Here is a 13,536-nt window from a genome sequence, read left to right on the forward strand (position 1 = left end):
CATCAAGGATCGGAGACCTGGTTGAGGAAAGACTGGAAACAGAAGTGGACTGGAAGTTCAGAGTCTCTCTGAGGATCATGAGGATCTTCTACACTGGAGTGGTGGAGAGAGTTCTGGTAACACCACCCAGTGGTACAGGACCAGGACTGGTCAGGACCGGAGGGCCCTGCAGAGGGTGCTGAGGTCAGCATAGCGTACCGTGGTACCACCCTCCCCCCTCCAGGACATCTTCATGAGGAGACCAGCAGCCAGAGGAACAGGATCATGGAGACCCTCATCATCCTAACAACGGTGTGGTGGAGAGGCGGCGCTCGGGCCGCCGTCTGAGGCTCATGAAGGCGAACTCAGAGAGACTCAGGAGGAGCTTCTTCCCTCAGGCTGGACGAGCTGGGAACTCGACCCCTGGCCAGCATCCGACCTTCTGCTGGAAACACCATCATTTCCTCCCTTTAACAAGCTTCTTATACATATCGTCAGTCTGTACAGCAGCACAGCACCGTGGCTCATTAGATTTATATTTATTGTCTTTTTAGTTTATAACCGTGTTGTTTTTGTTTCTTTACTGGTGGGAAGTGGGTGTGCACAGCCTCGGATGCATGTACGACTGCATTTCACCGCTTGGATCAATCTTAAAAACTACAGAAATGTCTCCTATTTGGTCATTCACTCTTTAACCTGTTTATGTGTTGACTAACTAGAATGCAAACCAGTAACCAGTAACCAGTAACCAGTAACCAGTAACCGGTAACCAGTAAAGGTCCACCCAGCTCTTCCTCCAGTCGACTGTGTACCAGGTGAAGCGGTGAACAACACCATCGCTTCTTCTTCTCCTGTGGCTTTGCTGCTGCAGGACGTGCACTGACTCCATGTTTCGCTCGTCTTGATCAGAGTGGGAACAATGTGGGGAAAATGACGGACCAAACACACTCCAGGGGGCCTGAAACCAGATCCCCTTTTACAGCCACTTGCAAAACAAGCTCTCTGTATAATGTAATGCAGTGTTGATCAGAGCCCTGCTGAGCCAGCAAGCTGCAGAGGCACTTTTAATTGTTGCAGGTGGCCTGGCTCAGGGAACATAGCTGCGATGCACAGGGATCTGCAAATAAAACTCCAAAGCATGCATGTGTGAACGGGTACACAAACAAGTGAGCTGAGTCCAAGACAGCTGTGTCTGAGACGGCTGTGCCAAGGTTCATAGCCCGAGTTAACAGCATGGCCTCCTTTCGCCTGCAGTCACTGATTCTGGCCTGCAGAACACCACCCTGGATTTAACCATGACGAGTCCACAGCTGAGCTTTGTACTATGGAAGCAGTTCATCAGCACGTTGCAGCCGCTCAAAACCAAAGGTCACGAAGACGTATGTCGGTGGTACATCTGAGTGGCGGCAGACACGAAACAGCCTGTTTCTAATTATTGACCTTTGAATGATTTGTTCAGATACCTTCCCGATGAAAGTATCGATCCTCTGCTTGGTTCTTCACGCCGAGGCAGACGCGGTCGTTTTTCTGACAGATTTAAGAGCAAATAAAGAAAATTCTTTAAAACTTGGTGGAGACAAAAAGGAAAATAACCCATTAAATTTTAGTGCACATACACATTTATTTTTATTATAAAAACAGCAGCGAAGTCAGAAATTTGTTCATCTGACTGTCTGGAAACAGCTTCTGTTTTCCCTCCATGTCAACAGGAGTCGGACAAAAACGTTAAGAACGGAGCGTTTGTCGTGGATTGGACGCAGGAGACCAGGTGGGAGGAGGAGTCACGGAGACGGATGAAGGTTTAACTAACCGAGCTGGAAGAGAGTCAAACAAGAAAAGACCAAACTATGAAAACCAGAACGCAGAGACCTGAAGACGGAAAAGCCCGGACTAACACACGCAATGGCCTGGCCATGCTGAAAGGAAAACCTGGAGCATGGACACATCGGGGCGAGTTACAAGATGAGGAGCAGGTGATTAATGACCTGGAGCTGGGGACAGGAAGTAAAAACTACAAAATAAAATGGAGAACTCCAACACGTCAAAAGACGATCAAACTAAACGGCAGAAGAAGAAAAGCCACTCACCACAACGCACAGTGTTGGAGCGTGACGGCCTCTGTGGTTACGTAACGACCATCACGAGCTCGCCTCTGAACGCTGAAAGCATCCGAACTGAACGTCACATGTTCGCCAGTCTGAAACTCCACAGTCCAGATGCAGTTCCTCGCTTCGTCTCTGATGTACGAGCTCACCGCAGAACGACGTCTCCTTTCCAGTGATGGAGGATGACACAGCTTCCTGACATCAAGGCTCTCCATCGCCTTCAGGAACTAATCTTCATCACAATCAGGTGGAAGAGAAAAAACATGGAAGCAACATTTACTGTCACGTTCAAAGAACTCACCCTCCTTTCATCTCTGGTTTCCATGGTGATGATGAACCCTTAAAACTCCACCAGGTCTCCCCGAGCTCCACCTCCTCCACCACCCGGAGCGGTGGTGTGTAGCTCTGTGGGGTAAATGTGATGGACATTTTACCCTTTAGCTGATCTACAGAACTTTTCCAGACATTTCTATCCCGTCCAGGAGGCTCGCTGTCCTCTGGTCCGCCTGGGGTGTCCCCCACGGGACATGGTGGGTGGGTTGTGTGTGCAGTGACTGTGTGATGGTGAGAGCTTGTGGGTGCGGCACAGGGACGGTGTGAGTGTGGGGTTATATAGGGTGCAGGTGGGGAGTGGAGGGAGGGGGTCGATAGCACCCTGGTTCCCGGGGTGTGCGGTTGGAACCTCGGGGTGTGTGCTGGCCTACGCCAGGTGGTTGTCTGGGGGGGCCTGGTCTGCCTCTGACCTCCGTAGAGGTGTGGTCACATGATCTCACTCACCACTCTTCATCCCTGATCACTCCTCTTCCTCATGCTCTGCATGCTGACACAGTCACTGAGTTGTCCAGTGTGTTTTTATACTAAGAAATAATTATTTTTTGTATTTTTCCTGTGAGTTAGTATCTGGTCGCTGTTATGTCTTTTTGATTTGGTTATTATTTAAAAACTCTTAATGACTGGCAGCCCTGTTTTTTTTTTTCTGTGTGTGTGTTTCTGCTTTTGTAAAAGTTGTAGAAATTTTCTGGTGTGTTCATGTACAGGTGTAACAGTTTGTTGTCTGGTGATGGTGTGGATTGAAGGTTGTTTCCTTCTGTCTGTGATCTTTTTGTCTCCTTTCTTCTTTCCCTTTTGCTCTTTTTGCTATTTTCCATCTTTTTCTTTCCCCTCCGGTCAGGTCCAGCAAGATTACATAGATTCCATGATTCAAAGTAAAAAAATTAATAAATGTATCACATTATAAAGAGGAGCCTTACCCATAGGCCTCCCCTTGGCAGAGCAAATTTGTTCAGCACGATACAGCAACCAGATTATCATCTTGCTGCTATGATGCTGGACAGAACAAGTTAAAAAAAAAAAAAAAACCTGGCATCTAACAGAGCTGATGGTTCTGGGTGGACATAACATGCTGTCCCACAACCAGTCCAGGATCTAGTCCACCAGGCTGTTTATACTGGAATTAAAAACTGTTACAGACTGGTTTATACTGGCATTAAAAGCTGTTACAGACTGGTTTATACTGGGATTAAAAGCTGCTACAGACTGGTTTATACTGGGATTAAAAGCTGCTACAGACTGGTTTATACTGGGATTAAACGCTGCTACAGACTGGTTTATACTGGGATTAAAAGCTGCTACAGACTGGTTTATACTGGGATTAAAAGCTGCTACAGACTGGTTTATACTGGGATTAAAAGCTGTTACAGACTGGTTTATACTGGGATTGAAAGCTGCTACAGACTGGTTTATACTGGGATTAATAGCTGTTACAGACTGGTTTATACTGGGATTAAAAGCTGGTACAGACTGGTTTATACTGGGATTAAAAGCTGTTACAGACTGGTTTATACTGGCATTAAAAGCTGCTACAGACTGGTTTATACTCGGATTAAAAGCTGCTACAGACTGGTTTATACTGGGATTAAAAGCTGCTACAGACTGGTTTATACTGGGATTAAAAGCTGCTACACACTGGTTTATACTGGCATTAAAAGCTGTTACAGACTGGTTTATACTGGCATTAAAAGCTGTTACAGACTGGTTTATACTGGGATTAAAAGCTGCTACAGACTGGTTTATACTGGGATTAAAAGCTGCTACAGACTGGTTTATACTGGGATTAAACGCTGCTACAGACTGGTTTATACTGGGATTAAAAGCTGCTACAGACTGGTTTATACTGGGATTAAAAGCTGCTACAGACTGGTTTATACTGGGATTAAAAGCTGTTACAGACTGGTTTATACTGGGATTGAAAGCTGCTACAGACTGGTTTATACTGGGATTAATAGCTGTTACAGACTGGTTTATACTGGGATTAAAAGCTGGTACAGACTGGTTTATACTGGGATTAAAAGCTGTTACAGACTGGTTTATACTGGCATTAAAAGCTGCTACAGACTGGTTTATACTCGGATTAAAAGCTGCTACAGACTGGTTTATACTGGGATTAAAAGCTGCTACAGACTGGTTTATACTGGGATTAAAAGCTGCTACACACTGGTTTATACTGGCATTAAAAGCTGTTACAGACTGGTTTATACTGGGATTAAAAGCTGCTACAGACTGGTTTATACTGGGATTAAAAGCTGCTACAGACTGGTTTATACTGGGATTAAAAGCTGCTACAGACTGGTTTATACTGGGATTAAACGCTGCTACAGACTGGTTTATACTGGGATTAAAAGCTGCTACAGACTGGTTTATACTGGGATTAAAAGCTGCTACAGACTGGTTTATACTGGGATTAAAAGCTGTTACAGACTGGTTTATACTGGGATTAAAAGCTGCTACAGACTGGTTTATACTGGGATTAAAAGCTGCTACAGACTGGTTTATACTGGGATTAAAAGCTGTTACAGACTGGTTTATACTGGGATTAAAAGCTGTTACAGACTGGTTTATACTGGGAATAAAAGCTGTTACAGACTGGTTTATACTGGGATTAAAAGCTGGTACAGACTGGTTTATACTGGGATTAAAAGCTGTTACAGACTGGTTTATACTGGGATTAAAAGCTGCTACAGACTGGTTTATACTGGGATTAAAAGCTGTTACAGACTGGTTTATACTGGCATTAAAAGCTGCTACAGACTGGTTTATACTGGGATTAAAAGCTGTTACAGACTGGTTTATACTGGGATTAAAAGCTGCTACAGACTGGTTTATACTGGGATTAAAAGCTGTTACAGACTGGTTTATACTGGGATTAAAAGCTGTTACAGACTGGTTTATACTGGGATTAAAAGCTGCTACAGACTGGTTTATACTGGGATTAAAAGCTGTTACAGACTGGTTTATACTGGGATTAAAAGCTGTTACAGACTGGTTTATACTGGGATTAAAAGCTGTTACAGACTGGTTTATACTGGGATTAAAAGCTGTTACAGACTGGTTTATACTGGGATTAAAAGCTGCTACAGACTGGTTTATACTGGGATTAAAAGCTGTTACAGACTGGTTTATACTGGGATTAAAAGCTGTTACAGACTGGTTTATACTGGGATTAAAAGCTGTTACAGACTGGTTTATACTGGGATTAAAAGCTGTTATGAGATGTCTTGCAGAGGGATGCAGCACTCTTAAAATTGCCAAGCTTTTGAGGTGTGATCATCGAACAATCAAGCGTTTCATTCAAAATAGTCAACAGGGTCGCAAGAAGCGTGTTGAAAAAACAGGGCGCAGAATAACTGCCCATGAACTGAGGAAAATCAAGCGTGAAGCTGCCAAGATGCCATTGGCCACCAGTTTTGCCATATTTCAGAGCTGCAACATCACTGGAGTGCCAAGAAGCACAAGGTGTGCAATACTCAGGGACATGGCCAAGGTAAGGAAGGCTGAAAAACGACCACCACTGAACAAGACACACAAGATAAAACGTCAAGACTGGGCCAAGAAATATCATAAGACTGATTTTTCTAAGGTTTTATGAACTGATGAAATGAAAGTGAGTCTTGATGGGCCAGATGGATGGGCCCGTGGCTGGATCAGTACAGGGCAGAGAGCTCCACTCCGACTCAGACGCCAGCAAGGTGGAGGTGGGATACTGGTATGGGCTGGTATCATCAAAGATGAGCTTGTGGGACCTTTACGGGTTGAGGATGGAGTCAAGCTCAACTCCCAGTCCTACTGCCAGTTTCTGGAAGACACCTTCTTCAAGCAGTGGTACAGGAAGAAGTCAGCATCGTTCAAGAAAAACATGATTTTCATGCAGGACAATGCTCCATCACACGCATCCAAGTACTCCACCGCGTGGCTGGCCAGAAAAGGTCTAAAAGAAGAAAAATAATGACATGGCCTCCTTGTTCACCTGATCTTAACCCCATAGAGAACCTGTGGTCCCTCATCAAATGTGAGATCTACAGGGAGGGAAAACAGTACACCTCTCTGAACAGTGTCTGGGAGGCTGTGGTTGCTGCTGCACGCAATGTTGATCGTGAACAGATCAAGACACTGACAGAATCTATGGATGGCAGGCTTTTGAGTGTCCTCGCAAAGAAAGGTGGTTATATTGGTCACTGATTTGTTTTTGTTTTGTTTTTGAATGCCAGAAATGTATATTTGTACATTTTGAGTTGTTATATTGGTTTCCCTGGTGAAAATAAATAAGTGAAATGGGTATATATTTGGTTTTTGTTAAGTTGCCTAATAATTCTGCACAGCCTGTACTGGGATTAAAAGCTGCTACAGACTGGTTTTAGTGGTAAAAGATATTTTGGAGTTTTTAGGGTTAAAGGATGGAGATGGAGACTAAGAAGATGGGTATAACTTGGTTTATTTGTTCTTCTGTTTCCTGTCCCAACACGTTATGTTTATTCCACATTTCTGAGGTCCGGCTGCTCCCAGTGTGACAAGAACAACGCAGAGAATTATTTTTACTCGATGAGTTTTTGTTTTCCAGTAAAGTTTTTTCCTCTCGATGCAGCATGGGAGATTTATTTTTTCGTCATGACAGCGTGCAGAACGGGAATGATTTGAAAGAGCTTAACCAAATGCATTAGTTCCACTCTGCATGTCCTGTATTAACGCACCAACTCACATGTGCAGAAGAACTCAACATTTCAACAGATTCTTCTCAGAGAAGGAACTGAATAAAAGACTCCACAGCCCCCCAAACAGAGAAATTCTTCACCTGCAGGATGTGTTGGGGTTTCCCTCCACCATCACACTGGCTACATTCTTCACCTCCACTTAATTTCCTACAAATGTTGCCCTAAATTATTCATAAATTCTAACTTGATGGAGATAAAATACCTTTTAAACATAGTGAAAAAGTCCCACAGGTGGTTTTTATGAGATGTAATGAAGGTATTTACATCCTCTTGTTACCTGTCACGGAGGTGAATGTGGATGATCAGCCTGCATAAGAAGCGCTGAGATGCAGACTGCGTGATGAACAGCTTCCTCTTCCTGCCGCTCTGCAGCTGTTGCCGGGCCTGCAGCCCATCGGGGCCGTAAATCACCGCCTTTGTACTCCAGAATCAGCCTATCAGCCGCAGGTGTGGGCTCAGCCTGGGATTCCACAGCTCCGCTGGAAACTGGACAGAAGTCCAGACACGCTGGGAGGACAGGGTTCTGATCCGTCCTGCTCACGGTTTAGTTGAGTCAAGGTGATGAAAACTGGTGGAGGGAAGATCATCATCATCATCTTCACCCTGTAAGTTCATTCTTAGAGAAGCTTTAACAGGCTGAGAGGCAGGAAGCAGACAAGCATTCGCCTCCAGAAATAGTTTGAGGTAAAATGTAAATAGTGCTTTACTGTACCTGGGATGATACCCAAAGCACTTCATATCATACGTCACATTCTCACACACACACACACACACACACACACACACACACACTGATGGCGGAAGCTGCCATGCAAGGCTCTCAACCACGACCCACCAGGAGTTCGGCTCAGAGCTCAGAGACACCTCGACATGAACTCGACAGACCGAGGATCGAACCGGCAACCCTCAGGCTGGAAGAACAGCGCTCTACCCACTGAGCCGCCCCGAGTTTGTACAGGAGCGCTTCCTGGATTCACCAGCTCTCATCCGAGGTGCTCTTTGGATCCGGGACAGGAAGCTCGGTATAACACAAACTCCACCTCCGTCACAGTTTCTGGCCTCGGTCCGACCGGATGAGTTCACAGTGTCTTCATAGTGGAATTCCACTAGTAGGAATTCTCTACCTGTAATGGAACGTTCCACCAGGAAACAGGAAAACTACAAACATGGTACCGTTTTACACCAGCAGGTGGCACTATTAAAACATCCGCATGCCCACATCAACACATGATTAAAAGCGACTTTCCTGGACAAATCGGACGTTTGCAGGAATATTCACATTAAACGGGAAAGTCCGGCTCGTCGTTCCGGCCAGGGATTTACGGCTCTCCTCCCTCTGCTTGAGTCTGTCACCTTCTCAGCTGGAAACGATGCAACATGCTTGTAATGTTTACGGATCACCGCGTGTTGCTCCATGAAATGCTTGAATGTAGGAGAGTTGCACCTGGACACCTGTCCTGCATCGCTCTACTGAACCTGTAGGTCTGTAGGTCTTCATCCGGACCAGGTCTGTTGGTTGAAGGTGTGCCATACAGTCGGGTATCTGCCTGAACATCACGCCACGTTAACCCGAGGGCCGCCATGTTGGGACACGAAGGCGTCCAATCCCTGCTGCAGCAACGTGTTACTAACTGCATGTGTTCCAGCACGAGCCTGGCAACGTCTACCGTTACCATGGAAACAGCACATATTGTGATGCTAGTCATGCAGATGGTGGTGTGCAGTCTGACGTGGAGGCCACAACGTCGGTTGTCAGAGGGTTCACCAGAAACCTGGAGAAGGTAGACCAGAATTAATAAGTTATCCTGACTGAACCGCCCCTACGTTACCATGGAGATCTATCCTGGACCCTTAGCCAGGTCCTTAGTTAGCTTAGCTTAGTTGGGTTAATCCTAGAGTTTTATTTTCCAGTCAGGAGTCAAACCTCATCAGAAATGACTTTTCTAATAGGTTTAATCCATGTTTTCATCTGGCCACAACCAGGCCTCAAACTACGGTTCAGTTTTTCCTTTTAACGTTCACCCTTATTATGAAGTTACAGTGATTGTAGTTATGAAGGCTGCAGATGGTCCATGGTGGCTAAATACAGCAGCTGTCCTACACAAACACCTCTAAAATGTTTGATGGCAATATGAGGCCAGTGTTGGAGAAGCTGTGGTTGGAGATTACGGGGATTCCCTCTGGGATGAACGGATGTGTGGAAATGAAGTTGTGCTGTTAGATGTTGAATTAATTAGTTTAATTTCTACCTTTAAGTTGGGATAACTGTAAACCAGGACCAGAGCGGAACCAGTTTTCAGCCTGAGAGCTTTAAACGAAGACCAGCCACCTGCTTCTGATGTGGACTGACTGGAAAAATAAAACATCTGTTTCACTTCCCATCCTGAAGCTTTTATTGTGAAGGTAAAGACACTAATAGCCTAATTTCCTGTATTACTGCATCAGATTACAGAAACACAAACCCCTTCCTCATGTCCTCATCTACCGTCTTCCATCATCTGTCCTCTACCTACTGTCCTCCATCTACCGTCTTCCATCGTCTGTCCTCTACCTACTGTCCTCCATCTACCGTCTTCCATCGTGTGTCCTCTACCTACTGTCCTCCATCTACCGTCTTCCATCGTCTGTCCTCTACCTACTGTCCTCCATCTACCGTCTTCCATCGTCTGTCCTCTACCTACTGTCCTCCATCTACCGTCTTCCATCGTCTGTCCTCTACCTACTGTCCTCCATCTACCGTCTTCCATCGTCTGTCCTCCGTCTATTGTCCTCTACCTACTGTCCTCCATCTACTGTCCTCGTCTACCGTCTTCCATCGTCTGTCCTCTACCTACTGTCCTCCATCTACCGTCTTCCATCGTCTGTCCTCTACCTACTGTCCTCCATCTACCGTCTTCCATCGTCTGTCCTCCGTCTATTGTCCTCTACCTACTGTCCTCCATCTACTGTCCTCCATCTACCGTCTTCCATCGTCTGTCCTCCGTCTTTTGTCCTCTACCTACTGTCCTCCATCTACTGTCCTCCATCTACCGTCTTCCATCGTCTGTCCTCTACCTACTGTCCTCCATCTACTGTCCTCCATCTACCGTCTTCCATCGTCTGTCCTCCGTCTATTGTCCTCTACCTACTGTCCTCCATCTACTGTACTCCGTCTACCGTCTTCCATCGTCTGTCCTCTACCTACTGTCCTCCATCTACCGTCTTCCATCGTCTGTCCTCCGTCTATTGTCCTCTACCTACTGTCCTCCATCTACCGTCTTCCATCGTCTGTCCTCCGTCTATTGTCCTCTACCTACTGTCCTCCATCTACTGTCCTCCATCTACCGTCTTCCATCGTCTGTCCTCTACCTACTGTCCTCCATCTACTGTCCTCCATCTACCGTCTTCCATCGTCTGTCCTCCGTCTATTGTCCTCTACCTACTGTCCTCCATCTACCGTCTTCCATCGTCTGTCCTCTACCTACTGTCCTCCATCTACCGTCTTCCATTGTCTGTCCTCTACCTACTGTCCTCCATCTACCGTCTTCCATCGTCTGTCCTCCGTCTATTGTCCTCTACCTACTGTCCTCCATCTACCGTCTTCCATCGTCTGTCCTCCGTCTATTGTCCTCTACCTACTGTCCTCCATCTACTGTCCTCCATCTACCGTCTTCCATTGTCTGTCCTCTACCTACTGTCCTCCATCTACCGTCTTCCATTGTCTGTCCTCTACCTACTGTCCTCCATCTACCGTCTTCCATCGTCTGTCCTCCGTCTATTGTCCTCTACCTACTGTCCTCCATCTACCGTCTTCCATCGTCTGTCCTCCGTCTATTGTCCTCTACCTACTGTCCTCCATCTACCGTCTTCCATCGTCTGTCCTCCGTCTATTGTCCTCTACCTACTGTCCTCCATCTACTGTCCTCCATCTACCGTCTTCCATCGTCTGTCCTCTACCTACTGTCCTCCATCTACTGTCCTCCATCTACCGTCTTCCATCGTCTGTCCTCCGTCTATTGTCCTCTACCTACTGTCCTCCATCTACTGTCCTCCGTCTACCGTCTTTCATCGTCTGTCCTCCATCTATTGTCCTCTACCTACTGTCCTCCATCTACTGTCCTCCGTCTACCGTCTTCCATCGTCTGTCCTCTACCTACTGTCCTCCATCTACCGTCTTCCATCGTCTGTCCTCCATCTACCGTCTTCCATCGTCTGTCCTCTACCTACTGTCCTCCATCTACCGTCTTCCATCGTCTGTCCTCTACCTACTGTCCTCCATCTACCGTCTTCCATCGTCTGTCCTCCGTCTATTGTCCTCTACCTACTGTCCTCCGTCTACCGTCTTCCATCGTCTGTCCTCTACCTACTGTCCTCCATCTACCATCTTCCATCGTCTGTCCTCTACCTACTGTCCTCCATCTACTGTCCTCCGTCTACCGTCTTCCATCGTCTGTCCTCTACCTACTGTCCTCCATCTACCGTCTTCCATCGTCTGTCCTCTACCTACTGTCCTCCATCTACCGTCTTCCATCGTCTGTCCTCTACCTACTGTCCTCCATCTACCGTCTTCCATCGTCTGTCCTCCGTCTATTGTCCTCTACCTACTGTCCTCCATCTACTGTCCTCCGTCTACCGTCTTCCATTGTCTGTCCTCTACCTACTGTCCTCCATCTACCGTCTTCCATCGTCTGTCCTCTACCTACTGTCCTCCATCTACCGTCTTCCATCGTCTGTCCTCCGTCTATTGTCCTCTACCTACTGTCCTCCATCTACTGTCCTCCGTCTACCGTCTTCCATCGTCTGTCCTCTACCTACTGTCCTCCATCTACCGTCTTCCATCGTCTGTCCGCCGTCTATTGTCCTCTACCTACTGTCCTCCATCTACTGTCCTCCATCTACCGTCTTCCATCGTCTGTCCTCCGCCTATTGTCCTCTACCTACTGTCCACCATCTACTGTCCTCCGTCTACCGTCTTCCATCGTCTGTCCTCTACCTACTGTCCTCCATCTACCGTCTTCCATTGTCTGTCCTCTACCTACTGTCCTCCATCTACCGTCTTCCATCGTCTGTCCTCCGTCTATTGTCCTCTACCTACTGTCCTCCATCTACTGTCCTCCATCTACCGTCTTCCATCGTCTGTCCTCCGTCTATTGTCCTCTACCTACTGTCCTCCATCTACTGTCCTCCATCTACCGTCTTCCATCGTCTGTCCTCTACCTACTGTCCTCCATCTACTGTCCTCCATCTACCGTCTTCCATCGTCTGTCCTCCGTCTATTGTCCTCTACCTACTGTCCTCCATCTACCGTCTTCCATCGTCTGTCCTCTACCTACTGTCCTCCATCTACTGTCCTCCATCTACCGTCTTCCATCGTCTGTCCTCTACCTACTGTCCTCCATCTACCGTCTTCCATCGTCTGTCCTCTACCTACTGTCCTCCGTCTACCGTCTTCCATCGTCTGTCCTCCGTCTATTGTCCTCTACCTACTGTCCTCCATCTACCGTCTTCCATCGTCTGTCCTCCGTCTATTGTCCTCTACCTACTGTCCTCCATCTACCGTCTTCCATCGTCTGTCCTCTACCTACTGTCCTCCATCTACTGTCCTCCATCTACCGTCTTCCATCGTCTGTCCTCCGTCTATTGTCGTCTACCTACTGTCCTCCATCTACTGTCCTCCGTCTACCGTCTTCCATCGTCTGTCCTCTACCTACTGTCCTCCATCTACCGTCTTCCATCGTCTGTCCTCCGTCTATTGTCCTCTACCTACTGTCCTCCATCTACTGTCCTCCATCTACCGTCTTCCATCGTCTGTCCTCCGTCTATTGTCCTCTACCTACTGTCCTCCATCTACCGTCTTCCATCGTCTGTCCTCTACCTACTGTCCTCCGTCTACCGTCTTCCATCGTCTGTCCTCCGTCTATTGTCCTCTACCTACTGTCCTCCATCTACTGTCCTCTACCTACTGTCCTCCATCTACCGTCTTCCATCGTCTGTCCTCTACCTACTGTCCTCCATCTACTGTCCTCCATCTACCGTCTTCCATCGTCTGTCCTCTACCTACTGTCCTCCATCTACTGTCCTCCGTCTACCGTCTTCCATCGTCTGTCCTCTACCTACTGTCCTCCATCTACCGTCTTCCATCGTCTGTCCTCCGTCTATTGTCCTCTACCTACTGTCCTCCATCTACTGTCCTCCATCTACCGTCTTCCATCGTCTGTCCTCCGTCTATTGTCCTCTACCTACTGTCCTCCATCTACTGTCCTCCATCTACCGTCTTCCATCGTCTGTCCTCTACCTACTGTCCTCCATCTACTGTCCTCCATCTACCGTCTTCCATCGTCTGTCCTCCGTCTATTGTCCTCTACCTACTGTCCTCCATCTACCGTCTTCCATCGTCTGTCCTCTACCTACTGTCCTCCATCTACTGT

At 47.1% G+C, this 13,536-nt stretch overlaps 1 long non-coding RNA gene across 1 annotated transcript; it reads right to left on the bottom strand.

Moving 5' to 3' along the window:
* Positions 1–2,052: 2,052 nt before the first annotated feature.
* On the bottom strand, positions 2,053–7,880 carry LOC121631439. Its single transcript, XR_006008741.1, has 3 exons — positions 7,842–7,880; positions 7,407–7,697; positions 2,053–2,316 (listed from the first exon to the last, which is right to left on the bottom strand). It is a non-coding gene; the product is annotated as an uncharacterized LOC121631439 (long non-coding RNA).
* Positions 7,881–13,536: the final 5,656 nt, after the last annotated feature.

The sequence above is a fragment of the Melanotaenia boesemani genome, chromosome 20 (genome assembly GCF_017639745.1).
Source record: "Melanotaenia boesemani isolate fMelBoe1 chromosome 20, fMelBoe1.pri, whole genome shotgun sequence".
NCBI lineage: Eukaryota > Metazoa > Chordata > Actinopteri > Atheriniformes > Melanotaeniidae > Melanotaenia > Melanotaenia boesemani.